General features: G+C 42.1%; 3 protein-coding genes and 1 pseudogene across 5 annotated transcripts in view; all 4 read left to right on the top strand.

Annotated features, from left to right (window-relative positions):
• The window catches only part of LOC147340059 (melanoma-associated antigen B4-like), a 115,223-nt gene that overhangs the window by 24,318 nt on the left and 64,612 nt on the right, over nt 1–26,293 (top strand). The window lies entirely within an intron of this gene.
• Nucleotides 1–26,293, top strand: part of LOC147340060 (melanoma-associated antigen B1-like) — a 64,627-nt gene that overhangs the window by 24,318 nt on the left and 14,016 nt on the right. The window contains exon 1 of one of the 2 annotated variants that reach the window (XM_086388403.1): nt 4,199–4,332. The exons of the other annotated variant lie outside the window; for it this stretch is intronic. The gene's annotated coding sequence lies outside the window, so the exon portion shown is untranslated. Of the gene's footprint in view, nt 1–4,198; nt 4,333–26,293 lie in introns of those variants that run through there. 2 annotated transcript variants of the gene reach the window in all.
• LOC147340061 (melanoma-associated antigen B3-like) lies at nt 4,195–25,781 on the top strand (annotated as a pseudogene). Its single transcript, XR_015159204.1, has 3 exons — nt 4,195–4,332; nt 7,956–8,014; nt 24,204–25,781. The product of XR_015159204.1 is annotated as a melanoma-associated antigen B3-like (transcript).
• LOC147340062 (melanoma-associated antigen B1-like) overlaps nt 4,200–26,293 on the top strand; it is a 50,985-nt gene continuing 28,891 nt past the window's right edge. Inside the window, 1 exon segment of the mRNA XM_086388398.1 lies at nt 4,200–4,332. The gene's annotated coding sequence lies outside the window, so the exon portion shown is untranslated.

Below are 26,293 nucleotides of genomic sequence, written 5' to 3' on the forward strand. Positions count from 1 at the left end.
CTGCTGTGGTTAACACTTTCAACTCAGGTCCTGGGGAGGTGGGGACATTGGGAATCTGCAGAGAATAGAGCCCCAGGAAGGGTGCAGAGTCAAAGTGAGGACCCAGAGTGTGGACATGAAGCACCTCAATCCACAGCTGACAGGGCTACACTTAGTCCCTCCTCTCCAGTTAGCCCTGGGAGGCATAGGGAAGTGCTGGCCAGCTCAAGGGCCCCGTGACTTCTGCCTGGAGGGTTTCAAGGAGATGACCTTGGTTTATAGGCTGGCTCTTCATCAGAGAGTGGAAATCCCAGGCATGACGTGTGTACAGTCCTGTATGAAGAGTGTGGCAACCAACTACCCCATTACAGATAAATCCTTAGAAAGTCCTGCAAATGTAATGGGCCCTGGGAGGGAACAGGCAGGGCTTTCAGACTAGGTTTATCCCTTATTTCTGAAGGCGAATGGCTTCAGGGCCTTAAAGTCTTTGGGCTAATGGAGGGAGGCTGTATCAGCTGAGGAAGGGTACCCCGTTCCTAACAGGAGTCAACTGATGATACTGACTGACAGCGAAGGATCCCTCCCAGAAAGAAGGGGGCTACAGAGGGCACTGTCCCTGTTGTCAGGCCTGAGACTGTGCCACTTAGGCCTGGTGACATGGTGAGTCCTACTCACTTCCTCCCAGAGGATCACATGGAGGTAAGGAACCTCATCCTGATCAAAGGGAGCAGCCGAAACTCAGCAGAAGAATGATTTCCATGTTGTGCCAGAAGTCAAGGTAAGGACCCTGAATTCTTGAAAAGACCACTAGCCTCAAAACAGTGGGGGCAGAACATATTCCTTCCACTCCTGTTAGCCTCAGAAGACCATGGCCTGTGGTGGCCCTATGAGGCAAACTCTTCTTCCTCAGGGATCAGGGAACTATTGGCCTGGGTGGAGAAGCTTTAAGGCAAGTCAGGGAATGTTTCCAGTTGGGGAATATTTCCAGGTTCTTTCCAAGACAGTGAGGACAGCAAAGAACGTGGGAACACAAATACCAGGATGGCCACACAGAATTTTCCCTACTCTCAGCCTAGAAGGCCTCAGGCAGATTTACCAGGGCAAGGGGCCCTTCAGCTCTGACCGAGGAGTAGCAGGAAAGTCAGGGTTTGGTCTGATGGTGGTGTCTACAGAAGGGGGAGTCTAGGGCTTGGCTGAGAGTCAAATTTGGGACACCGATTTGGAACCCTGAGAGGAACCGTCTGTCATTCCCAAGGAGCTTGCCATAGCTTTCATTCTTGTGAGACTATGGGTAGGGGTGGCTAGATAAGGCCATTCTTATTTCCTCCTCCAGGTTCACAGGGAGGTATCGGGCTTACTATGAGGAGATAGGCCTCAGGTCAAGAAGGAGGGGATTCCCCAGGCCCCACCAGAAGTCAGATTGTGAAGCCCGAGTGGAGACTAGGGGTCTTCTCACCCCTGAATAGAGGGAACAAAGGAGAGCCATGCCCTCCCTTTTTATGTCAGTTCTAGAAAGCTCAGGAGAAGACTGTCAGGCAAGGCTCTCCCTCACTTCTTTATACCAGGCCTTCTTCTTCTTGTTGAATTGCTAAGTCATGTCTGACTCTTTTGTGACTCCATGGACTGTACCCCGCCAGGCTCCTTTGTCCATGGGATATTCCAAGGAAGAATTCTAGGCTGGGTTGCCATTTCCTCCTCCAGGGTATCTTCCTGACCCAGAGACCGAGTCTGCGTCTCCTGCAGCTCCTGAATCACAGGCAGATCCTTTCCTGCTGAGCCATCAGGGAAGCCCTATATCAGGCCTAAGGGAGGTGAGATCTTCGTTGCAAAGTATAGCCACCAGTCCTGAGAAGAGATGGGGTATGGTGCCTGCCAGGCACTGTGGCAGATGGTTTACAGTTACCACCACATGCCAGCAGTCCTTCCAGACAGGGCTTGTCAAACTCCCTTCACAGTTAAAGAGCCCGAGGCACTCTCAGAGAGTTTAATGATGTGACAAACTTTTCCATGGCTGTTTAAGTGACAGGGATGGCCATAGGCCCTTGATTTGAGTTGGTCTAAAGCTCACCCTCTCACTCCTGGAAGCCTCCTCTGACCTTGTGCTCTTAATTCCCTTTTTATTCTCATTACCGTGAAATGTATGAAGCATTAAGAGGGACTCTCAGGTCCAACTATTATATTGTAATACATAGCCAGAGCAATAATAATAATAATGCCAAACTAACTGTGACATTGAAGAGAGGAAACAAGAGATATTTAAGTGAGTAGATCTGATGTTAAGTGGTTTTACCACAACAATCATTTGAAAAGTTGATTTTCTTGCTCCCTCTCCAGGACAGAGGAAGATGATTAAGTGCAAGCCTTTAGAGAACTCTTTTATAATGTTAGTGAGAATGTCAATGTGTGCAACCATTGTGGAAAACAGTATTGCGGTTCCTCAAAAAATTAAAAATTGAATTACCATATGATTCAGCAAGCCCACTTCTGGGTTTTAATCCAAAGAAATTAAAATTAGACTCTCCAAGAGATACTTTCGTTCCCATATTCATTGCAGCATTATTCACATTAACCAATACAGGGAAGCAGCCCAAGTGTCCGTTGATGTATCAATGGATAGATATATGATATATACATATCATGGAGTGTTGTGTGTGTGTGTGCATCCTCAGTCACTCAGTTGTGTCTGATTCTTTGTGACCCCATGGACTGCAGCTCACAAGGCTTCCCTGCCCTTCACTGTCTCCAAGAGTTTTCTCAAACTCATGTCCATTGAGTCAGTGATGCCATCCAACCATCTCGCCCTCTGCTGCCCCCTTCTCCTCCTGCCCTCAATCTTTCATACCTAGCATCAGGGTCTTTTCCAATGAGTCTGCTCTTCACATCAAGTGGCCGGAGTATTGGAGTCAGATTCAGCATCAGTCCTTCCAATAAATATTCAGGGTTGATTTCCTTTAGAATGGACTGGCTTAATCTCCTTGCTGTCCAAGAGATTCTCAAGAGTCTTCTCCAAGACCACAGTTTGAAAACATCAGTTCTTCAGCACTCAGTCTTCTTTATGGTCCAACTCTCACATCCATACATGACTACTGGGAAAACCATAGCTTTGACTACAGGGACCTTTGTCAGCAAACGGATGTCTTCATTTTTTAATACACTGTCTCGCTTTGGAGCCTTAGGAAAATGCAGAACCTTCAGCGAGAGGTCATTTCAAGGGAGGTTGCCTGGTGGGTAGAGAGACAGTGGGAGTGGTGAGCATAGCCAGATCCTTAGATGGAGGGCCTGAGAGAATCCACAGTCTCCTGGACTGGTGACCTTTACCCTGGGTTGAGGGAGCCAGAGACCTCTCCTTAAGGACCTAGTCGATTATTTTATCTTGTGTGTAATTGGGCAAATTCTAGGCAAGTTCTAAATTTCTTGTTGGTACTTTAGTATGTGGAAATACTCGTTATTTAGATGAACAGGTATCTGGGAGGGAAGATCCTGGTCAATGACAAAAATTCTAAGAACTCTGAGTTGTTTCCAACTGGGAAAGATTCTACCTCAAGCACATTCTATGTCACATCCTCTGGTGTGAATGTTACATGATTGTCCTTGCTAGGCAACATTTAGTTCACTGTGATTTTCTTTGTCTTGGAGTTTGGGTCATGTGCTGGAGTTCAGGGGCCTAGTGAAACTGCATGTGAAAAAATTGACCAGCTTAAACTGGTTTGACCTCAAATAGATTGTTGATTAATCACACCTTGAGTCATTTTACAAAGAAGGAACTGCATGTGTCCAAGAAGAAACACATGACCTCAGGATGACCACAGAGCCAAGCTCTTCAGTATGCATAACTCAGAGAAGAGAACTGTTGCCCCGAGGGCCATTTACAAAGTGAGAAATCCTTCAATAAGGAAAACCTGGCTTCCTGTAACCTGAGTAGCTGAAAGGGACTAATTGAAGACTAGCCAATTAGCGTCCAAGTTAGAAATTCCCTTGACCCCTTAGATTGCACCCAGGCTCCTGGATTGAAGAGAGATTTGATACCTTGCCTCCTTCATTAGTTGGCCTTGCAGTAAAGCTCTTTTCTCTAAAGTTCTTGCCATAAGTATTGGCTTCTGTGCACATCTGTCAGTGAACCCATGTTCAGTGAGTTAGAACAGCCCAGTTGAGATTTAGGACTTGTGACCATCTTTCTGAGGCACTGTAGCCCCTGGCAGAGTGTGGGTTCTTAGCACCCACCCTGAATGGCCACCTCAATTGAGTTTTGTCTAGAGAGTCACCTTCCGGGTTCCTGCTTTCTCACCATGGCACACCGGGATCCTCGGGATACTTTTAAGAAAAGAAACAGCTCCTAGAGCAGACATCTTTGGGGTGAGTAAACTCATTATAATGTCCCGGTAGCTAAATGTAGTTAAAATGTGTCTGTGGTCTAATAATCTCATCAGGACTGTGGGTTAGACAGGATGAGATGGTTGGATCGCATCACCAACTCAGTGGACACGAATTTGAGCAAATCCCAGAAGATAGTGAAGGACAGGGAAGCCTGGCATGCTGCAGTCCATAGGGTGGCACAGAGTCAGACATGAGAGAGCAACTGAGGAAAGACAACAACACTGTGGGTTAGAGTCCCACCTAGGGGATTTTCTTCTGTATGGTTAGAATCCAAGCCTACAACTGTGGGTTAGAGACCCACCCCAAGAGGACAATGCAAAAGATTAAATCTGCTGAGGTACTCAAAGGATTGGTTTAGAGTTCTGAACATTGGGATAAGGTCTCAGGCCTTTAGATTTGCTTGCCTATGTTGTCTATGTCTGACTGTTATATGTGTTGGGATTGCCTAATAGGCGTTGGCTATTGGATCACTGTGGCAAAACTTTATGAAATCTTATATGAGTGAGGGTTCTCTGAATCAGGAGATAAAACACCTTGCTCTTGGACTAGAAACCTTGCTTTATGGAGGTGACAGTTTTTCACCCATGCCTTAGGTGATTGCCCAGAGGTATTGTTACAGATGTATATTCCTTTCAAAAAAAAGAAAAATTATTGGAGATTGTTGATTTACAGTCCTTTGTTAGTTTCAGGTGTATAGCAAAGTGATTCAGTTATACTTATATTCAATCTTTCCCAGATTCTTTTCCCATATAGGCTATTACAGAATATTGAGTATAGGAGGTCCTGTTCAGTTATCTATTTTCTATATTGGTTATGTGTGTATGTTCATCTTAAGCTTCTAATGTATCCCTCCGCACAAAGTTCTCCTTTGGTAACCATCAGTCTGTTTTCAAACTGTGTGAGTCTGTTTCTGTTTTGTAAATAAGTCCATTTGTGTCATTTTTAAAAATTCGATTGTACCTATGAGCAATATACTACAGTATTTGTCTTTGTCTGACTTAGTCTGACAATCTCTAGGTCCATCCATGTTGCTGAAAATGGCATTCTTTCATTCTTTTCTATGGCTGAGTATTCTTCCATTGTATTTATGTATCACATCTTTTTCATCTGTTGATAGACCTGTAGGTTGTTTCCATGTCTTGTCTATTGTAAACAGTGCTGCAAGGAATATGGGGGTGCTTGTTCCTATTCAAATTATGGTTTTTGTTAGATGCATGCCCAGATAGTCTATTTTTGAAAATTTACTGGAGTACAGTTGTTTTACAATGTTGTGTTAGTTTCAGGTATATAGCAAAGTGATTCAGTTATACATATATATACATTCATTAATTTTCAGTTTCTTTTCTCATATAGGTAGTCACAGAATATTAGAGTTTCCTGTGCTATGCAGGAGGTCCTTATTGATTATCTATTTTATACATAATGGTGTGTGTAAATTCATCCCAAGCTCCTGTTTTATGCCTCCCTCACTATACTTCCCCTTTAGTAACTGTAAGATTGTTTTCAATATCTGTAACTCTTTCTGTTTTGTAAATAAGTACATTTTATCACTTTTTAAAATTAGATTACACATATGAGGGATATATTTGTCTTTGTCTGACTTACTTCACTTAGTATGACAATCCCTAGATCCATCCATGTTGCTGGAAATGGCATTCTTTCATTCTTTTTTTATGGCTAAGTAATATTCCTTTGTATTTCTGGACCACATATTTATCTCTTCCTCTGTTGATGGACATTTAGGTTGCTTTCATGTCTTGGATATTGTAAATAATGCTGCAATGAACATTGGGGTGCTCGTACATTTTTTCAAATTATAATTTTCTCTGGATATATTCCCAGGAAGGGAATTGCTAGATATTATGGTAATATTATTTTTCTGTTTTATTTTATTGGAGTATACTTGATTTACAATGTTGTATTAGTTTCAGGTGTATAATAAAGTGATTCAGTTATAGATACATATATATTCATTCATTTTTAGATTCAGTTTACTACAGAATATTGAGTAGTGTTCCCTATGCTATACAGTAGGTTGTTTTTGGTTATCACTGTTATACATAGTAATTGTGTATGTGGGCTTCCCAGGTAGTGCAGAGGTAAAGAATCCACTGTCAATGGTGGAGACACAAGAGAAGTGGGTTCAATCCCTGGGTCGGGAAGATCCCCTAGAGCGGGAAATGGCAACTCACTCCAGTATTCTGGCCTGGAAAACTTCATGGACAGAAGATCCTGTTGGACTACAGTCCATGGAATCAAAAAGAGTCAGACACGACAGTTGTGTATGTTTATCTCAAGCTCCTAATGTATCCTTCCCCCAACATTTCTCCAATGGTAACCATAAGCTTGTTTTCGATATCCAGAAGTCTGTTTCTCTTTTGTAAATAAGTTTATTTGTGTCATTTTTAAAAAAATTAGATTCTACACATAAGTGATATCATATGATATTTGTCTTTCTCTCTCTTACTTTACTTAGTATGACGTTCCCTAGGTCCATCCATGTTGCTGCTGCTGCTGCTAAGTCACTTCAGTCGTGTCTGACTCTGTGCGACCCCATAGACGGCAGCCCACCAGGTTCCCCCATTCCTGGGATTCTCCAGGCAAGAACACTGGAGTAGGTTGTCATTTCTTTCTCCAATGCAGGAAAGTGAAAAGTCAAAGTGAAGTCACTCAGTCATGTCTGACTCTTCGAGACCCCATGGACTGCAGCCTACCAGGCTCCTCCATCCATGGGATTTTCCAGGCAAGAGTACTGGAGTAGGGTGCCATTGCCTTCTCTGCCGTGTTGCTGTACATGGCATTATTTAATTCGTTTTTATGAGTGCGTAGTATTTCACTTTATATATGTACCACATCTGCTTTATTCTTTCCTCTGTTGATGGACATTTGGGTTACTTCCATACCTTGGCTAATATAAATAGTGGTGCAATGAAGATTGAAGTGCATATACATTTATGAATCATGGTTTTCTCTGGATATGTGCCAGTAGTGGAATTGCTGGATCATATGGTAACTCTATTTTTAGTTTTTTCAAGAAGCTTCCATAATATTCTCCATAGTGACTGTATCAATTTTCATTCCCACCGACAGTGCAAGAGAGTTCCCTTTTTTTCACACTCTCTCCATCATGCATTGTTTGCAGATTTGGGGATGATGACGATTCTGGCTGGTGTGAGGTGATACGTCATTGCAGTTTTGATTTGCATTTATCTGATAATTAGTGATGTTGAGGATCTTTTCATGTGCTCTTTGGATATCAGTATGTCTTCTTTGAAGGTGTCTTTATTTATATCCTCTGCCAATTTTTGTTTGGATTGTTTATTTGACGTAGAGTGTATGAGCCTTTTATATATTTTGGAGATTAATCCCTTGTTGTTTGCTTTATTTGCAAATATTTCCTCTCATTCTGTGAATTGTCTTTTTCTTTATGGTTTCTTTTGCTCTATGGAAGCTTTTAACTTTAATTAGATGTCACCTGTTTGTTTTTATTTTCATTACTCTAGAAGGTGAATCAGAAACGATATTGCTAAAAAAAAAATTACTGCTGGAGAGAACAAGATGGCAGAGGAGTAGGTGGACATGGAGTATATCTCTCTCCACAGATACATCAGGAATATACCTTCAGACACAGAAATGCATGCAGAACACCAGCTGAGAGCAGGTAGGAGTACCTGACCAGTGGAAAAGAATATATAGACCCATGCAAAACTTGGTAGGACAAAGGAACTAGAAGGAAAAACAGGAGTGTTAGTAGGACAGGACCTCCTTTTGGTGGGTAGGGGAACTGAAGCAGGGGTCTGATACCCAAGTCAGGACAATTGTCTGAGTCAGAGGAGAAACATTTAAGGCTGAGAGTGAAACAGCTGATCTGTGGCAGCCTAAATGAATGAGAATCAGACAGTCCTTGTAGCAGCCATATATACCCCGGACAGGGTCATAGATCCCCTGGAAGGTGCAGCAGCTGGGAGCTTAGGGATTGTGGAGCAATCTCAGGGCGAGGGCTGCTGTTGACCATAGGGAGATGGATCAAGGGGATGTGAGGGAGGAAACTGTGGTGGGAAATGCCTGTGGAGGTAAGCCAGGTAGCCATGGAAGCAAGGCGATACTGCTGAGTCATGTGTAGGAGGTGGACCCATCACCATAGCCTCTCTCCCCTCACATGCCGGCATTGGCACCTGAACAGTAGAGAGGCTGGTACATAAAACACTTGATGCTCTGAACTACAGAATAGGACCCCACCCAGGGTGCTCCTTGAAGTGACTGATGCCCTGAACAACAGAGAAGGACCCCAGGCAGTGGCACCCTGTTAAGTGCCTGAACGGGCGGAGCTATGGAGAAAGACTGGCCAAAGAGGCCTTCTGATAGCCAGCTACAAGAGACTCGAAAAAAGACTGATAGGGCCATATTTGCTGCGGCAGAGGCAGTCCGTGTCCCAGCACATTTGGCACCGCCAGGGTCCCTGCAAGCCACGCAGCTGCACCACCTTCACGCTCAAATCTCACTGGGGCAGAGCTGCCACAGGCCAAAAAAATCTTGCGTCTGTGTGCAGGATGGCTTCAGTAGTGTCAGACTCTTTGCAACCCTGTAGACTGTGGCGTGCCAGGCTTCTCTGTCAGGGAAGGGGGCTCTCCAGGCAAGGACACTGGAGTGTATTGGCCAATACTGGTTGCCATACCCCTCTAGAGCACTATATTTCCTGCTGCCCTAGCCACCAACTCCCCTGAGTACCTGGTGCTGCCAGAACCCCTGGGACCCAAGCAGCTGTACCACCTCCACACCTGGCCTTCGCAGGGGCAAACCCAAGTCCTGTAGGGCAGCCTAAGGAGTAAACCCCAGTGGATGACTCACATGCAGTGGTGGAAATAAAACCACAATTGTATCCCAGGGGCAGTGTGACTAAGGAAGAAGACCCAAAACCCTCCCACCAGCTGTACAAGCTGCAGATGAAATCCACACAATCAACTAGGCAGACTCTGTGTCTATGAAATATATTGTAGGTCATTGAGAGCTCCCACAAAAGAAAATGCACTAGTTCTGGTAGCTGTGGACATTGGAGGCAAGAATACAGAGTAGTAGGACCAGATTAGAATCTGAGCTGCCCCCACAGCAGGTCCAGAGACCAGCACAGTGTTGGAGGGCATCCTAGGGAGGTGAGGTGGACTGTGGCTCCCAGCGAGGGAAAGGACTCTGACAGCAGTGACTCAAGAAAACATTCATTATTCTTATTTTTTGACTTACTCTGTAGATTCTTTTGGATTTTTTTCTTCTTTTTCCTCCCCCGCCCCCCCCCCACCGTTGTAATTGTCGATTTTAGTGGCACAATGAAATCTAATTAAGGCTTTGAGCTTTTTTTTTTTTACTTTTCACAGTCAGATTTTTATTGTTGTTATAAACCCCTGCCTCTACATTGGGCTTTTGCGGTTATAGGGAGTTTTCCTTATTTTTTTTCTTTTCTCTTTTTTTTAATTTTAATTTTTACTTTTTTAAACCTATTATTATTTTTTCTAAATTTATTTCTTTGTTTTCCTACTGTTCTTTCCCCCTTGCAGTTAATCTTTAATGTATATAAATCTTCTTTATGTACCTCTATTTAACTTTGCATATCTATTCTTTCTTTCTTTCTTTTCTTTTCAATGTATGTTAATTTTATTTTCATTGCTTTAATTCCCCAGTTGGCACTTTGCTTTAGTTTTGTTTTCCAGTTGTGCTTTAGTTAGTTTTGTTCTGCTAGACATATTTTTGGTTTCCTTTGTTTTCCAGGTCAATCTACTGTACTTTATTTTCATTAGACTGTTTTGATTTTGCTTATGGGTATATATGTATTTATGGATATTCAGTCAAACTTTTTATTGTTATAAACCTCTGCATCTACATTGGGCTTTTGTAGTTCTGTGGAGTTTTCCCTTTTTTTCCTTTTTTCTTTCTTCTTCCATTTTTTTCTTTTCTCTTTTTTTATACTTTTAATTTTTAAAAACCTATTATATTTTTCTACATTTATTCCATTGTTTGCTTTTCCTACTGTTATTTTCCCCTTGCAGTTAATTTTTATATAAACCTTCTTCTTCCTCCTCTGTTTAACTTTGCATATCTATTCTTTCTTTCTTTTCTTTCTTTCCTCTCAAAATATTTGTTAGTTTTGTTTTCAGAACTTTATTCCCCACTTGGCACCTTGCTTTAGTTTTGTTTTCCACTTTGTGCTTTAGTTACTTCTGTTATTAACTGGTAAATATAATTTTTGATTTCCTATGTTCACCAGATCAAATACATTCTACTTTATTTTTGTTGGAATGTTTTGACTTTGCTCATGGGTGTATATATGTATATTCCATTATTTTAATTATTCTTTTCCTGATTTTCTAACAACCATTTGTCTGGGGTTCATCTTTGGTTTCTTGTTTTGGGGTATTTCTTTTAATCTCACTAAATGCTATAACAAACCACTTGTGGAATCTTCATTCCTGACCAAAAATGAAGCCCTGAGCCTTTGGAGTGGGAACACTGACTCCAAGACCCTAGACTACCAGAGAACTAACCCTAGGGAGTATCAAATACTGAGAACTCAGACAAAGAAAAACGCATGAAGACCCAGCATCACCCAACCACCAGAGCACCCTGAGCAGGATGCCTCATCTAAAGAACAAACAAAACAAATACAAACCCAATCATCAGCAGACAGGATTAACAACCTCACTCAGCCTTGCCCATCAGAGGAAAAACTAACAAACAAACAAAAAACAAAATCTCACCCTAAATAAAGATTACACAAACCACTGGACCAACCTTAGGAGGGAGGGCAGAAACCAAAAGGAAGAAAGAATTCAACCTTAGAAGCCTGGGAAAAGGAGACCTCAAACACAATAAGTTAAAAAAAAAAAGGCAGATAAATACTACACAAATGAAGGAACAAACTAGAAACTCAGAAGTCCAAATAAATGAAGAGGAAATAGTCAAACTACCTGAAAAAGAATTCAGAATAATGAGAGTACAGATGATCAAAAACCTTGAAAACAAAACGCAGAAAATGCAACCGTCAATTAACAAAGACCTAGAAGAATTAAAGAAAAAAAATACAGAGACAAACAGCACAATTACTAAGTAAAAGATAATCTAGAAGGAAACAAGAGCAGAATATCTGAAGCAGAAGAACGAATCAGTGAGCTGGAAGACAAAATGGTGGAAATAACTTCTGAAGAGCAGAATAAAGTAAAAGAATGAAAGGAACTGAGGATAGTCTCAGAGACCTCTGGGACAATATCAAACACACCAATTATAGGGGTGTCAGAAGAAGAAGAGAGAAAGAAAGAGTATGAGAAGATTTTTCAAGAGATTATATTTGAAAATTTCCCCAGCATGGAAAAGGAAATAGTCAATGAAGTCCAAGAGGCACAGAGAGTCCCATACAGGATAAACTCAAGGAGAAACATGACAAGACACATACTAATCAAACTAATAAAGACTAAACACAAAGAATATTAAAAGCACCAAAGGAGAAGCAACAAGTAACATACAAGGGAAACCTCATTTTCTTAACAGCTGATCTTTCAGGAGAAACTCTGCAGGCCAGAAGGGAATGGCAAGATATATTTAAAGTACTGAAAGGAAAGATCTACAACCAATATTACTGTACCTGGCAAGGATCTCATTCAAAATTGATGGACTAATAAAAAGCTTTTCAGACAAGCAAAAGTTAAGAGAATTCAGTACCACCAAACCAGATTTACATCAAATGTTAAAAGGACTTATATAGTCAAGAAATACAGCAGAAGAAAAAGATCTACAAAATCACACCCAATTAAGAAAATGGCAATAGGAGCATATATATCAATAATTACTTTAAATATAAATGGATTAAAGGCTCCAACCAAAAGACACAGACTGGCTGAATGGATACAAAAACAAGACCCATATATATGCTGTCTACAAGAAACCCACTTCAGACCTAAAGACACATATAGACTGAAAGTGAGAAAATGGAAAAGTATATTCCGTGCCAACTGGAAGCAAAAGAAAGCTGGAGTAGCAATCCTCATATCAGACAAAATAGACCTTAAAATAAAGACTACAAGAGATAAGAAAGGACACTACATAATGATCAAGGGATCAATCCAAGAGGAAGACATAACAATTGTAAATATCTCTGCACCCAACATAGGAGCACCACAATACATAAGACAAACACTAACAGACATAAAAGGAGAAATTGACAGTAACACAATAATAGTAGGAGACTTTAACACCCCACTCACACCAATGGACAGATTATCAACAGAAAATTAATAAGGAAACACAAGTCTTAAATGATAAATTCAATGAGATGGATCTCTTTGACATTGTCAGGACATTCCATCCAAATGCAGAAGAATACACCTTCTTCTCAAGTGCACATGGAACATTCTCCAGGATAGCCCACATCATGGGTCACAAATCAAACCTCAGTAAATTTAAGAAAACTGAAATCATATCAGGCATCTTCTTTGACCACAATGCTGTGAGACTTGATATCAATTACAAGAAAAAAACTGTAAGAAACACAAACACATGGAGATTAAACAACACGTTTCTAAATATCCAACAGGTTACTGAAGAAAGCAAAAGAGAAATCAAAAAATTTCAAGAAACAAATGACAATGAAAACACGACAACTCAAAACCTATGGGATGCAGCAAAAGCAGTTCTACGAGGGAAGTTTATAGCAATACAATCCTACATCGAGAAACAAGAAAAACATCAAATAGACAATCAAACTTTACACCTAAAACAACTGGAAAAAGAAGAACAAAACCCCCCCAAAATTAGTAGAAGGAAAGAAATCATAAAGATAAAGCAGAAATAAAAAGAAAGAAACAATAGTAAAGATTAGTAAAACTAAAAGCTGATTATTTGAGAATATAAACAAAATTGACAAACCTTTAGCCAGACTCATGAAGAACAAGAGAGAGAAGAACCAAATCAACAAAATTAGTCATGAAAAAGGCGATGTTACAACAGACAATGCAGAAATGCAAAGGATTATAAGAGACTATTATGAACAACTATATGGCAATAACGGAGAAGGCAATGGCATCCCACTCCAGTACTCTTGCCTGGAAAATCCCATGGATGGAGGAGCCTGGTAGGCTGTAGTCCATGGGGTCGCTAAGAGTCAGACATGACTGAGGAACTTCCCTTTCACTTTTCACTTTCATGCATTGGAGAAGGAAATGGCAACCCACTCCAGTATTCTTGCCTGGAGAATCCCAGGGACAGGGGAGCCTGGTGGGCTTCCATCTATGGGGTGGCACAGAGCCGGACACGACTGAAGTGACTTAGCAGCAGCAGTAGCAGCATATGGCAATAAAATGAATAACCTGGAAGAAATGGACAGATTCTTAGATAAGTTCAATATTCCAAGGCTGAACCAGGAAGAAATAGAATTTATGTAATTTACAATTACACTGCTTGTAATTGGGTTACAATTACAAGCAGTGACATTGAAGCTGTGATCAAAAATCTCCCAAAAAACAAAAGCCCAGGAGCAGATGGATTCACAGGAGAATTCTATCAAACATTTAGGGAAGAGCCTATCCTTCCAAAACTCTTTCAAAAACTTGCAGAGGGAGGAACGCTTCCAAACTCATTCTACTAGGCCACCATCACCCTGATACCAAAACCAGACATAGACAACACCAAAAAAGAAAACTGCAGGCCAATATCACTGATGAACATAGATCCAAAAATCCAGAACAAAATTTTAGCAAACAGGATTCAGCAACACATCAAAAAACTCATACAGCATGATCAAGTTGGGTTTATTCCAGGAATGCAAGGATTCTTCAATATATGCAAATCAATCAATGTGACACACCATATTAACAAATTGAAAGATAAAAACCATATGATAATCTCAATAGATGCAGACAAAGCCTCTGACAAAATTCAGCACCCATTTATAATTAAAACTCTTCAAAAAATGGGTATAGAAGGAACCTACCTCAACATAGTAAAGGCCATATATGATAAGCCTACAGTAAACATTATTCTCAATGGTAAAAAACTAAAAGCATTCCCCGTAAGATCAGGAACAAGACAAGGGTGTCTATTTTCACCACTGTTATTCAACTTAGTTCTGGAAGTCCTAGCTGCAGCAATCAAAGAAGAAAAAGAAATAAAAAGAGTCCAGATCAGAAACTAAGAAGTAAAGCTCTCACTGTTTGCAGATGACATGATACTGTATGTAGAAAAACCTAAAGATAGTATCAGAAAATTACTAGTACTAATCAGTGAATTTAGCAAAGTTTCAGGATACAAAATCAATTCACAGAAATCACTTTCATTTCTATATACTAGCAATGAAAAGTCAGAGAGAGAAATGAAGTAATCAATCCCATTCACCACTGCAACAAAAAAAGTTAAGTATCTAGGAATAAACTTACCTAATGAGACAAAAGAACTGTATGCAGAAAATTATAAGAGACTGATGAAAGAAATCAAAGATGACATAAACAGATGGAGAGATATTCCATGTTCCTGGGTAGGAAGAATCAATATTATGAAAATGACTATACTACCAAATGCAATCTACAGATTCAATGTGATCCCAATCAATTCGCCAATGGCATTTTTCACAGAACTAGAACAAAACATTTCACAACTCATATGGAAACACAAAAGACCCTGACTAGCCAAAGCAGTCTTGAGAATGAAGAATGGAGCTGGAGGAATCAACCTTCCTGACTTCAAATTATACTACAAAGCTACAATCATCAAGACAGTATGGTACTGGCAAAAAAAAAAAAAAAAACACAAATATACACCAAAGGAACAAAATAGAAAGCCCAGAAATAAACCCATGCACCTATGGGTACCTTATTGTTGACAAAGAAGGCAAGAATATACAATGGAGCAAAGAGAGTCTCTTCAATAAATGGTGCTGGGAAAACTGGACAGCTATGTATAAAAGAATGAAATTAGAACACTTCCTAACACCATACACAAAGATAAACTCAAAATGGATTAAAGACCTAAATGTCAGACCAGAAACTATAAAACTCTTAGAGGAAAACATAGGCAGAACACTCAAAGACATAAATCAAAGCAAGATCCTCTATGACCCACCTCCTAGAGTAATGGAAATAAAAACAAAGTAAATAAATGGGACCTGATTAAAGTTAAAAGCTTTTGCACAGCAAAGGAAACTATAAGCAAGGTGAAAAGACAACCTTCAGAAAAGGAGAAAATAACAGCAAATGTAACAACTGACAAAGGATTAATTTCCAAAATATACAAGCAGCTCCAAATAGGGAAAGGAGTATGTCAAGGCTGTATATTGTCACCCTGCTTATTTAATTTATATGCAGAGTACCTCATGAGAAATGCTGGGCTAGATGAAGCACAAGCTGGAATCAAGATTGCTGAGAGTAATATCAATAATCTCATATGTAGTTGACACCACCCTTATGATAGAAAGTGAAGAAGAAGTAAAGAGCCCCTTGATGAAAGTGAAAGAGGAGAGTGAAAAAGTTGGCTTAAAACTCAACATTCAGAAAACTAAGATCATGGCATCTGGTCCCATCACTTTATGGCAGCTCGATGGGGAAACAGTCACAGACTTTATTTTGGGGGGGGGCTCCAAAATCACTGAGGATGGTGACTTCAGCCACGAAATTAAAAGATGCTTGCTCCTTGGAAGAAAAGTTATGACCAACCTAGACAGCATATTAAAAAGCAGAGACATTACTTTGTCAACAAAGGTCCATCTAGTCAAAGCTATGGTTTTTCCAGTAGTCATGTATGGATGTGAGAGTTGAACTATAAAGAAAGCTGCGTGATGAAAAATGGATGCTTTTGAACTGTGGTGTTGGAGAAGACTCTTGAGAGTCCCTTGGACTGCAAGGAGATCCAACCAGCCTATCGTCAAGGAAATTAGTCCTGAATATTCATTGGAAGGACTGATGCTGAAGCTGAAACTCCAATACTCTGGCCCCCTGATGCAAAGAGCTGACTCACTTGAAAAGACCCTGATGCTGGGACAGCTTGAGGGCAGGAGGAGAAGGGGACGACAGAGGATGAGATGGCTGGATGGCATCACCGACTCAATGGACATGAGTTTGAGTAAGCTCCAGGAGTTGGCGATGAATAGGGGGGCCTGGCGTGCTGCAGTCCATGGGTTGCAAAGAGTCAGATACAACTGAGTGACTGGACTGAACTGAACTGAACAAGCAGCTCATACAACTCAATGCCAGGAAAACAAGCAACCCAATCAAAAAGTGGCAAATAGAGCTAAACAGACATTTCTCCAGAGACATACAGATGGCTAACAAACACATGAAAAGATGCTAAACATCGCTCATTATTAGAGAAATGCAAATCAAAACCACAATTAGATATCTTCTCACACCAGTCAGAATGGCCATCATCAAAGTCTACAAACAATAAATGCTGGAGAGGGTGTGGAGAAAAGGGAATGTTCCTGCACTGTTGGTGGGAATGTAAATTGATACAGCCACTATGGAAGATGATATGAAGATTCCTTGAAAAACTAGGAATAAAACCACCATATGACCCAGAAATCCCACTCCTTGGCATATACCCTGAGGAAACCAAAATTGAAAAGACACATGTATCCCATTGTTCATTGCAGCACTATTTACAATAGCTAGAACATGGAAGCAACCTAGATGTCCATCAACAGATGAATGGATAAGAAAAGTAGTGGTACATATACACGATGGAATATTACTCAGCCATAAAAAGGAACGCATTGGAGTCAGTTCTGATGAGGTGGATGAACCTAGAACCTATTATACAGAATGAAGTGAGTCAGAAAGAGAAAGATAAATATCATATTCTAATGCACATATATGGAATCTAGAAAAATGGCATGGAAGAATTTATTTACAGGGCAGCAATGGAGAAACAGACATAGAGAATAGACTTATGGACATGGGTAGACGGGAGGGGAGGGTGAGATGTATGGAAAATGCAACATGGAAATTTATATTACCATATGCAAAATAGACAGCCAATGAGAATTTGCTGCATGGCTCAGGAAACTCAACAGGGGCTCTGTATCAACCTAGAGGGGTGGAATGGGGAAAGAGATAGGAGGGAGGTTCAAAAGGGAGGGGATATATGTATACCTATGGCTGATTCATGTTGATGTTTGACAGAAAACAACAAAATTCTGTAAAGAATTTATCCTTCAATAAAAATAATTTTTAAAAAGTACTTCTGTAACTTGTCAAAGAGTGTTCTGCCTAGGTTCTTCTCTGAGAGTTTTATAGTGTCTGACCTTACATTTTGATCTTTGATCCATTTTGAGTTTATTTTTGTGTATGGTGTTAGAGATTATTCTAATTTTATTCTTTTCCATGCAGCTGTCCAGTTTCCAGAGCGCCACTTATTGAAGAGACTTTCTTTTTTGGTTTGCTAGTATTTTATTCAATATTTTTGAATTTATGTTCTTCAGTGATATTGGCCTGTCATTTTCTTTGTGTGTGTGTTTCCCTGCCTGGTTCTGCTATCAGGGTGATGGTGGCCTCATAGAATGACCTTTGGAGTGTTCCTTCCTCTGCAATTTTTTGGAAGAGTTTGAGATGGACAGGCATTAACTCTTCTCTAACTGTTTGATAGATTCACCTGTGAAACCGTCTGGTCCTGGGCTTTTTATTGGAAAATTTTAAATCACTGTTTTACAGTACTTGTCATTGGTCTCTTCACATTCTCTGTTTCTTCCTTGTTCAATCTTGGAAGGTTGTACCTCTAAGAATCTGTCCATTTCCTCCAGATTGTCCATTTTATTTGCATATAGTTGTTTGTAGTAGTCTCCTATGATCCTTTGAATTTCACACAAGTGTATTCTTAAAGAAACCAGCCCTGATTACCTTGTGGTGTGAGCATAAAGGTAAAATGAGGGAGTGTAATGCAGGAAAATTCTCCCCCCACAGAAGAACAAACCATGAGCCCGTGTTAGAGGAATTTTATACAATTGGACACATTCTGGTGTTTCCTCACTAAAAAGTCTAGTCCTCTTTTGTATCAGCCAGAATAGCAGGGAGTTAGAATTGAATTGCTTGTGTGTGTGTGTGTGTGTGTGTGTGATGTTAAAAATCAAATGTTACCAGGAGAAATAGCCATTGGTTGTGGTGCTAAAGGCCATGGGCTACATAGAGGACTTGCGGTGAACGTATTCCCCCTGGAAATTGCCCAGACATCTAGACTCGCATGTCTGTAGTCTCTGCTGGAGGGGTAAAATGATTTGGTCATCTACCAGAAAGATTAAACCTCAGCATGCTCAGAAAGGAAGTGCAGAAATCAGTGTTTTAACATGTGTTCTCCTGAGTTGCTCTCTGAAACTCAGCTCTGCCTGAGTCTAAGACAGCTTCCTCTTTCACTTTCTTCAATGTGATGCAATAACTCTTTCACCCTCCTCCTCACTAGGTAAGATTTTCAAGGTGGAGAGTGAGACAGAGCCTGACATTCCATGGGCCTGTCTTCAGTAGACAAGCTTGTCCTCAGCACATGGCGGGGTGGAAATATTAGGAGCCTGTGACCAAATGGGCTCCAGTCATGGAACTGGACAAATTCCTTAGAAGTTGGGTAGCACGTGTGACTCTCAAGCTATGGTATGACAGCCACCTCTAAAGGAAAACTTTTCAGGGTTCTTTAAGTGAACCCTCAAATCCAAATTGGTCACCTTGAGACTGTCCATTTTTCTCATTGGCTTTCCAGGGAATTCATACAGCCAACTCTTCCCAGAAACCAAACTAGGAGATGGAATTGGGTCCTAAATTAAGGAGAGATGCCTCTAGTTTGCCCCTTTTTCTTCTTAAAGTAACAAAGTGCTCTGAGCCAAGATAGATAAGTCCTGATGGCTTTCCTACAGCTCCCATGAATACAAGGGTTTTCCAGGGGAAGCCAACATTTCTGTGTCATCCGGAGACCTCAATTCCCTAATAAGAGTGCTGGTTGATGTTGGCTGCAATCCATGAAGGCTGGCAAGAGGCAGCAAGCATTGGTTAAAGACAGTTGGTCCAGGCTCTCTGCTGGTCAAGATGTAAACTATTTTGAGCACTAGAGTGGAAGAAATCAGTCAGTCAACTGCAGAGCTCAGTTAGGACTGATGAGTGGCCAGGAAGAGCCAAGACAGCTGACCTAACACTAATAAATTCCATCCAGGCACCAAAACTCCAAATTTAAAGCAATAGCCCCCCCCCCAAAAAAAAAAAAAACAAAGCAATAGCCTATAAAGAGACATGTGATAATCACCTTTCTTAAATACCAATTAATCCAACCTTGTCAATGCTTATATAACACTCCAGTCCTGTTGGTACAAAAATCTTGGACCTGGGATTATCATTTTTTATACAATTTAAGAACCATTAACCAAATTGAGGGTGATTTCCCACAAGCTTGAAGAATGTACAAAGAGAAATGGGGGGATTGAAACAAAACACTGAGCAGTTTAAAGTGGTTTTGCCTTCTTAAAACACGTTGTTGATTAATCAAACCTTGAGTTATTTTTAGAGGCAGCACTGTGCATGTGCAAAAAGGAGCCTATGTTTCCAGGATGACTGCAGAACCAAGAGGGTTCAGTCTCTGGAACTCTCAGAGTAGGAATGTTGCCAGGGGAGAACTGTATGAAGTCCTTCAATACGGAAAATCTGGCTTCTAGCAACATGAATAGCTTACATGAACTAATTCAAGACTAGCCAAATAGTTTCCAAGTTTATAGTTCCCCTAAACCCTTTCATTTTACCCCAGTTTCTGGGTTGAGGAGACAGATTTGAGAGCCCCGCCTCATGTCTTCTTGCCACTCCACCTTGAAATAAAGTTTTTTTCTCAAAAGCCCATTCCATAATATTGGCTTTTAGGTGCATCAGGCAGTGAGCCCTTGCTGGGGAACACTAGTGACTGATAGGCCTGGAATTAGATTCCTCTCTGAATTCCTCTAGATCTGACGCTGTTATACTCTTCTTGCCCTAAAGCAGAGCTTGTGTTCCTTAACACTCAAATGTATCTTGGGATAAAAGTAAGGACTCTGGATATATTCCAATACACTTCATCAGGCACAAAGCCTTGAAGGCTACCTCAGGAAATGACAGCAATAAGGAGGAGAAATAGATGATAGTGACAATAAGATCGTCTCTCTATGCAGTTTCAGAGAACTTCAATCAAAAGAGCAGAAAACCATATTGGACTGCTCCTTTCCTTTAGAAATGTGCACATATCTCAGATATGGTGGGTTGGGTTCTAGATCACTGAAATAAAGTGAATATTGCCATAAAGTAAATCATGGGAATTTGGGGGATTCCCAGTGCTTATAAAAGTTGTTAATCCTATTGTACACTTACTAGAAAATGTCTAAAAAATGTACATAGCTTAATTTAAAATTAAAATACAGCTACAATAGTAACAGAGACCTGATCAGAGCACCATAAGGAATAAAATATGCGAAGAGTTTAAAATATTTCACAAATTTACAAAATGTGGCCCAGAGACCCCAAGTGAACACACGGTTTTGGGGAAATGATGCCATAGTTATATTCAATGCACAGTTACTGTAAACTTTCAGTTTGTAATGAAACACTATATGTGAAGCATGGTTAAGTGAAGTACAGTTTTTTAAAGGTATGCCTATAAATCAATTAAAACAATTCACCTAAGAGACTGACTCTGGCTAAGTTTTTTTTTTCTTTTAAATTAAATTAATTGGAGATTAATTACTTTACAATATTGTGGTTTTTGCCATATATTGACAAAAATCAGCCACAGGTGTACATGTGTCCCCCCCATCCTAAATCCCGCCCCCTCCAGAAACAGAGAGATCAACATTTTTCTCTGGGAGCGTACCCCATCCTGCCCCCTGCCTTCTGTGACATTTTCCCCATCTCACATGAAGTCTGGAACATGAAACTGTAAGGTTTGCTTTAGAGACACTGCTCAAGATTTTGCAAGGATGTGGTGTTCCCCAGGAACCTATTATTCCAAGAGATAGACAAAATGAGGGCCCACATGAGTGAGGACTGGAGGGACAACCACCCTAAAATATAGGTCATTCAGAGACCTGCCCAAACTTGTTCTCAAACCTAGAACACGCAGACAGGATACTTGTAATTCCCTATTACAAGTCTTAGAGTTCTCTATGAGGTCAAAGTCTCAGTCGAAGAAGAATGGCCTCAGTTCAGTAGAGGGAGAATCTCAGGTTGGAGGGTCAGGTCCCAGGACTGGCCAGGATCATGGTGAGGTCCCTGAGTGAAGAAAGAAGTACCACTAGACCCACAAATGAGGAGGCTTTACACACCCCTGCCCCTATTCCTAACCCCAGAGGCTCCTGGCAGAGTTATAAGGATGAGAAGCCTCTTCATTTCTGTCTGGTCTCAGTGAGGGGAAGGGCTTTTTCTCTCAGGATCAAACCTCAGTTCTGCAGAGGAGGGTGTCTTGGCCATCACCACAGTGAAGGTGAGGCCCATCAGTGCTAATGAGAGGGTCTCTCCCACCAAGGAGGAAGGCTCACAGAGTGGCACTGCCACTGTCAAGGAGAGATGCTCAGAGACATGTCCTGACTCCCCACTAGGGATATGGGGAGGCTAAGGCTTTGTTTGGGGGCAGGAGGACTTAAGTCCATAGAGTAAGGGGACTCAGGCTCTGATAGACGGTACAGGTCATCCCTAGGGGATGACCCAGGGACCGCTGAACACTGAACGATGGAGTCCCCACAAAGCCCCACCCCTGCCATCATCCCTCAGAGATCCCACACAGGGTAGCCATTGCCAGAATTGGCTCCCCCCAACTTTCGTGCTGGTGGCAATGAGCTCTGATTGTTGTTCAGGGTGTTCGTTTAAACGAGAGTGGATTCCCAGGACTGATCTGAAGGCAAGGTGAGGACCTGAATGTGGACTCATGGGACCGTTGCTCCTCCTGTAACAAAGCGAAATCCACCAAGTCTCACCTCTGTGACGGCAGGGGATGGTTCCTACAACACTGTTAGGCTGAATTATCAGTAAATCTTGATCTAAGAGATTGTGTAAGATCAAAGAGATTACTTGATTCTATAATAGAAACCTAGGCCCCAACTCCAGCCATGGGGAGAGGTCCGAGTGCTAACTCAGCACTGGCAATAAAGATGGTGACACAAAGCAGCACCCATGCGCTCAATTCCCTGACTTCTCCTCTGCTGAACTCTAGGAGGTGAAGCTCTGTTTGGAGGCTTGTGGACAGAGTTCAGGTAAGGGACGAGTGTCAGACTCTAATAGACATGAAGATGGAGACTCCGAATGAGGACCATAGGACACCCTCCCACGGATTTCCCCAACCCCACCCCCTGCGTGCCCCCATCCTCCCTGTGCCCCCGTGTCCCCGAGCTATCTGACACCCTGTGCATCATGGCCAGAAATGAGTCATCCTGACTTCCGTTTTACAGTTTCCTGGAAGTAAGGACTTCTATCCAGCAATCAGGCCTCTGGCGGCAGAAGGTGGATTCCCAGCACTGGTCCAGAGTCGTGAAAACTGAGTTGCGACTGAGGCAGGGGCCACTCAGCCCATAAGCAAGAGGGCTGCACTAAGTTTCACTGCTGCTGTGAGCCCTGGGAAGCTCCGGCAGAGCCATCAAACTGAGTTCTGCCTGGACAAGTCTCAGGGATGGGAGGGCTTTGGTCAGGAGTAGCCCCTGCTTGCAGATGGAGGATACCTCTGTCCTAATTGCAGTGAATTGAGAACCCTAAATACTGATTGGGAGGCCTTCCCGTTTAGGGGTGGTTTCACAAAGCAGAGCACCTACGTATCTAGGGGGCTCGAGTGAAGGGTAGTCATGTATGTCTTATCCTGACTTTGCCCCTCCAGGAATTCGGGGAATTCAGGACTTTGCTCTGAGGCTGAATTACCCAGGTTATTGGTGGGAGGAGTCCTAAGTTCTACCCAGACTGGAATGAGGTCTAAGGTGAACACCAACTCTAAACTTAAGTTGTCATAAATTTTGGCTCTTTTCCAAGTGGAAACCTAGCATATCTGTGAAGCTGAGTGAGTCTTCTCACTTTTGTCTGGAGAGTTCAGAGATGTGAGGATGTTGGAATATGTGAATGGCCTCAATTCTGCCAAGGGAGGAGGCCCAGGGCTTCAGAGAAGTCAGCATGAGGACCCTGAAAAAACAATGTTGATCACTCTCACCCTAGAACAGGGAAAACAATACAGAGCACCATCCCCCACCCCCACCCACCGCACAGCACTGACAAGCCCAGGCATGGAAGTCAGGTGTATGCGAACTCTCCTTTCTTTCTGATGGTATGGGATTGGTGAGAGCCTTTGTCTGAGAGGAGGTACACCAGGGCAGCAGACACCGGTGTCCCAGGCTCTACCTAGAGCCAAGGAAAGACCCTGAAAGGGGACGGAAAACCCCAGTGAGCCCAGGACAGAGTTCCCTAGAGCTGACTGCTGTGGGTGCCCCCTGCCAGGGACACTGGGCTGAGGTACCTCTTCACTTCTTCAGGTATCACAGGAAGATGAGGACCAGCCTCTGGGGTATAAGCTTAGAGCTGCACAGAGGAGGGGGCCCTGCACCTGCCAAAGGTTGATACGATTGTCCTGAATATGAACTGAGAGGACCCCCACCCTCCAGAATGGAGGGGGTTATCCTCAAGGACTGGCCCACTGCTCCTCAGCCCCAGGAAGCAGGCGGCAGGGCTGGCAGGCTGCAGCCTGAGTCTCAATTATTTTGACAGAGTTTTCAAAAGGACAGGGTGATCAGATCAGGAGTCCTCTGGGTTTGTAGAGCAGTGCCCACAAGGAAACCTGCAGAGTGGGCCTTCTTAAAGACCGAGTGGTGCCTCCCTGCTGTGGGCACTCACACCCACTCATTCTCTCTCCTCTCTGCCCAGATCACGTGCTGTTCTACCTGCACTCCTGCCTGTTGTCCTGACCACAGTCACCATGCCTCAGGGTAAGAAGGCTAAGTTCCACACCTGTGAGAAACGCCACCAGGCTCAGCATGGCACCCAGGATCTGAGGGGCACTCAGGTCACTGCCACCACGATGGAAGCACTCTCATCTTCCTCCAGTCCTGGTCCTGGGGTTGATGCTAAGGGAAAGTCCGGTGCTAGGTCTTGTAACCATCTCAAGAGTCCTCAGGGGGCCATGGCCACCACCACTGTGCCTGCAGGTGTTTCTCCCACAAGATCATCCAAAAGAACCCTTGGGAAAATTGGGAAAAAGCAAAATTCCTCTCAACCCCCTCTCTCCAATGTGCGGTCTGGAAAACACTCACTAACCAGGCAGACAAGTCTGTTGGTGCAGTTCCTGTTACGCATGTGTAAGATGAAAAAGCCCATTAAGAAAGCAAATATGCTGAAAATCATCGATAAAAAGTACCAAAATTGATTCCTCAGAATCCTCAAAAGTGCTTCTGACAGGATGGAGGTGGTATTTGGTATTGACGTGAAGAAAGACAACACTGCCAAGCATTCTTATGTCCTTGTCAGCAAGATGAATCTCGCCCGCAATGGGATCGTGCACCATGGCAGGGGTTTTCCCAAGACCGGTCTCCTGATGAATCTCCTCGGTGTGATCTTCATGAAGGGCAACTGTGCCCCAGAGGAAGACATCTTGGATTTCCTGGGTAAGATGAATATCTATGCTGGGAAGAGGCATTTCTTATTTGGGGAGCCCAAGAAGCTCATCACCCAAGATTTGGTGCAGCTGAAGTATTTGGAATATCAGCAAGTGTCCGGCAATGATCCAGCATGCTATGAGCTCCTGTGGGGTCCGAGAGCACACGCTGAAGCAAGCAAGATGAGAGTCCTGGAGTTCCTGGCCAGGATTAACCATTTGGATCCCAGTGCCTTGCACTTTGGGTATGAAGAGGCTTTGAAAGATGAGGAAGAGAGGGCCCAAGCTAGCGGATGTCCCAGAGTTCCCCCAGCAGTTCCTTCCACACCTAGTGAAGCTGAGGCAAATTCTGCACTTTGTGGCTCAAGAGAGTAGTCAGTGTTCCAAGTAGTATAGGACTGGACGTCACCAAGGATTCATAGTGTAAAATACCTTGGTGTTCCTGTTCTGTATGGGGAATTTAGAAAGAAACTTGTGTTTTTAAGTTCTCTACTTTTCTAATGCTGCTCCTAAATGAAAGCTTACCTAGCTTATAATCTAAGTGTATGAATAACATCAGTCACACTTTTATTGGTCTTAAGGATAAGAGTTTTTCTGTTGTGTAAAGCAAATGGGGAAGCTTCCATCTTATTTAGTAAGCCAGTTCAAGACAAAATGGCATTGCAATATGTTATTTCCTTGAAAATATTAAAAAGTTAAGCAGTAAAATATGTGGGATCAAGAAACATAGGAAAAGTAAGATGGTATTTGGATTCCTCATGCCTTGTACTCTGTGTTTTTACAAAATTATAAACAACAGTATATACTTGGTTAATTCAAAATGTAGAATTAAATTCTAATAATTTCAACCTCATGCTCACAGGCTTATTTATTCCCTAAACATGAACTGAGCCTCTGCTCATAGTAGGCTCCATGCTAGTACTTGGAGAGCTGAGAAAAAGATCTAGCCACTGACCATAAAATTACAGAGGCGAGAAGCAGCTGTCATGCAAAGGAAACGGTGACATGACAGCAGTCAAATGTGAATTCCCTGATGCAAGGGAGTGGTGGGCCTTGGGAAAATAGAAGTCCTTAAGTGGGAAGTAATTATAAGTTGTGTGCATGGCAGGCTGGATGAGGCTGTGGCAATCGTGACCAGGGACCAGGTTTTCACATGGTGGGCCGCATAGTTTAAAGACAAAGCCTGGGATGGGAAACTGCCCTTAACAGTTACAGGCACACTTCACTCTGTTGCATGTTGTGTTATTGTATTTCACAGGTACTGCTTTTCTTTTCTTTGTTCTTTTTCTTTACCAAATTGAAAGTTTGTGTTAGTCAACCTTGCTTCCAGCAAGTCTTTCGGCTCCATGTTTCCAACATCCTT

This window comes from Bos grunniens, chromosome X, assembly GCF_055505025.1.
Source record: "Bos grunniens cultivar Pamir isolate PY7600 chromosome X, Bosgru_T2T1.0, whole genome shotgun sequence".
Classification (NCBI taxonomy): domain Eukaryota; kingdom Metazoa; phylum Chordata; class Mammalia; order Artiodactyla; family Bovidae; genus Bos; species Bos grunniens.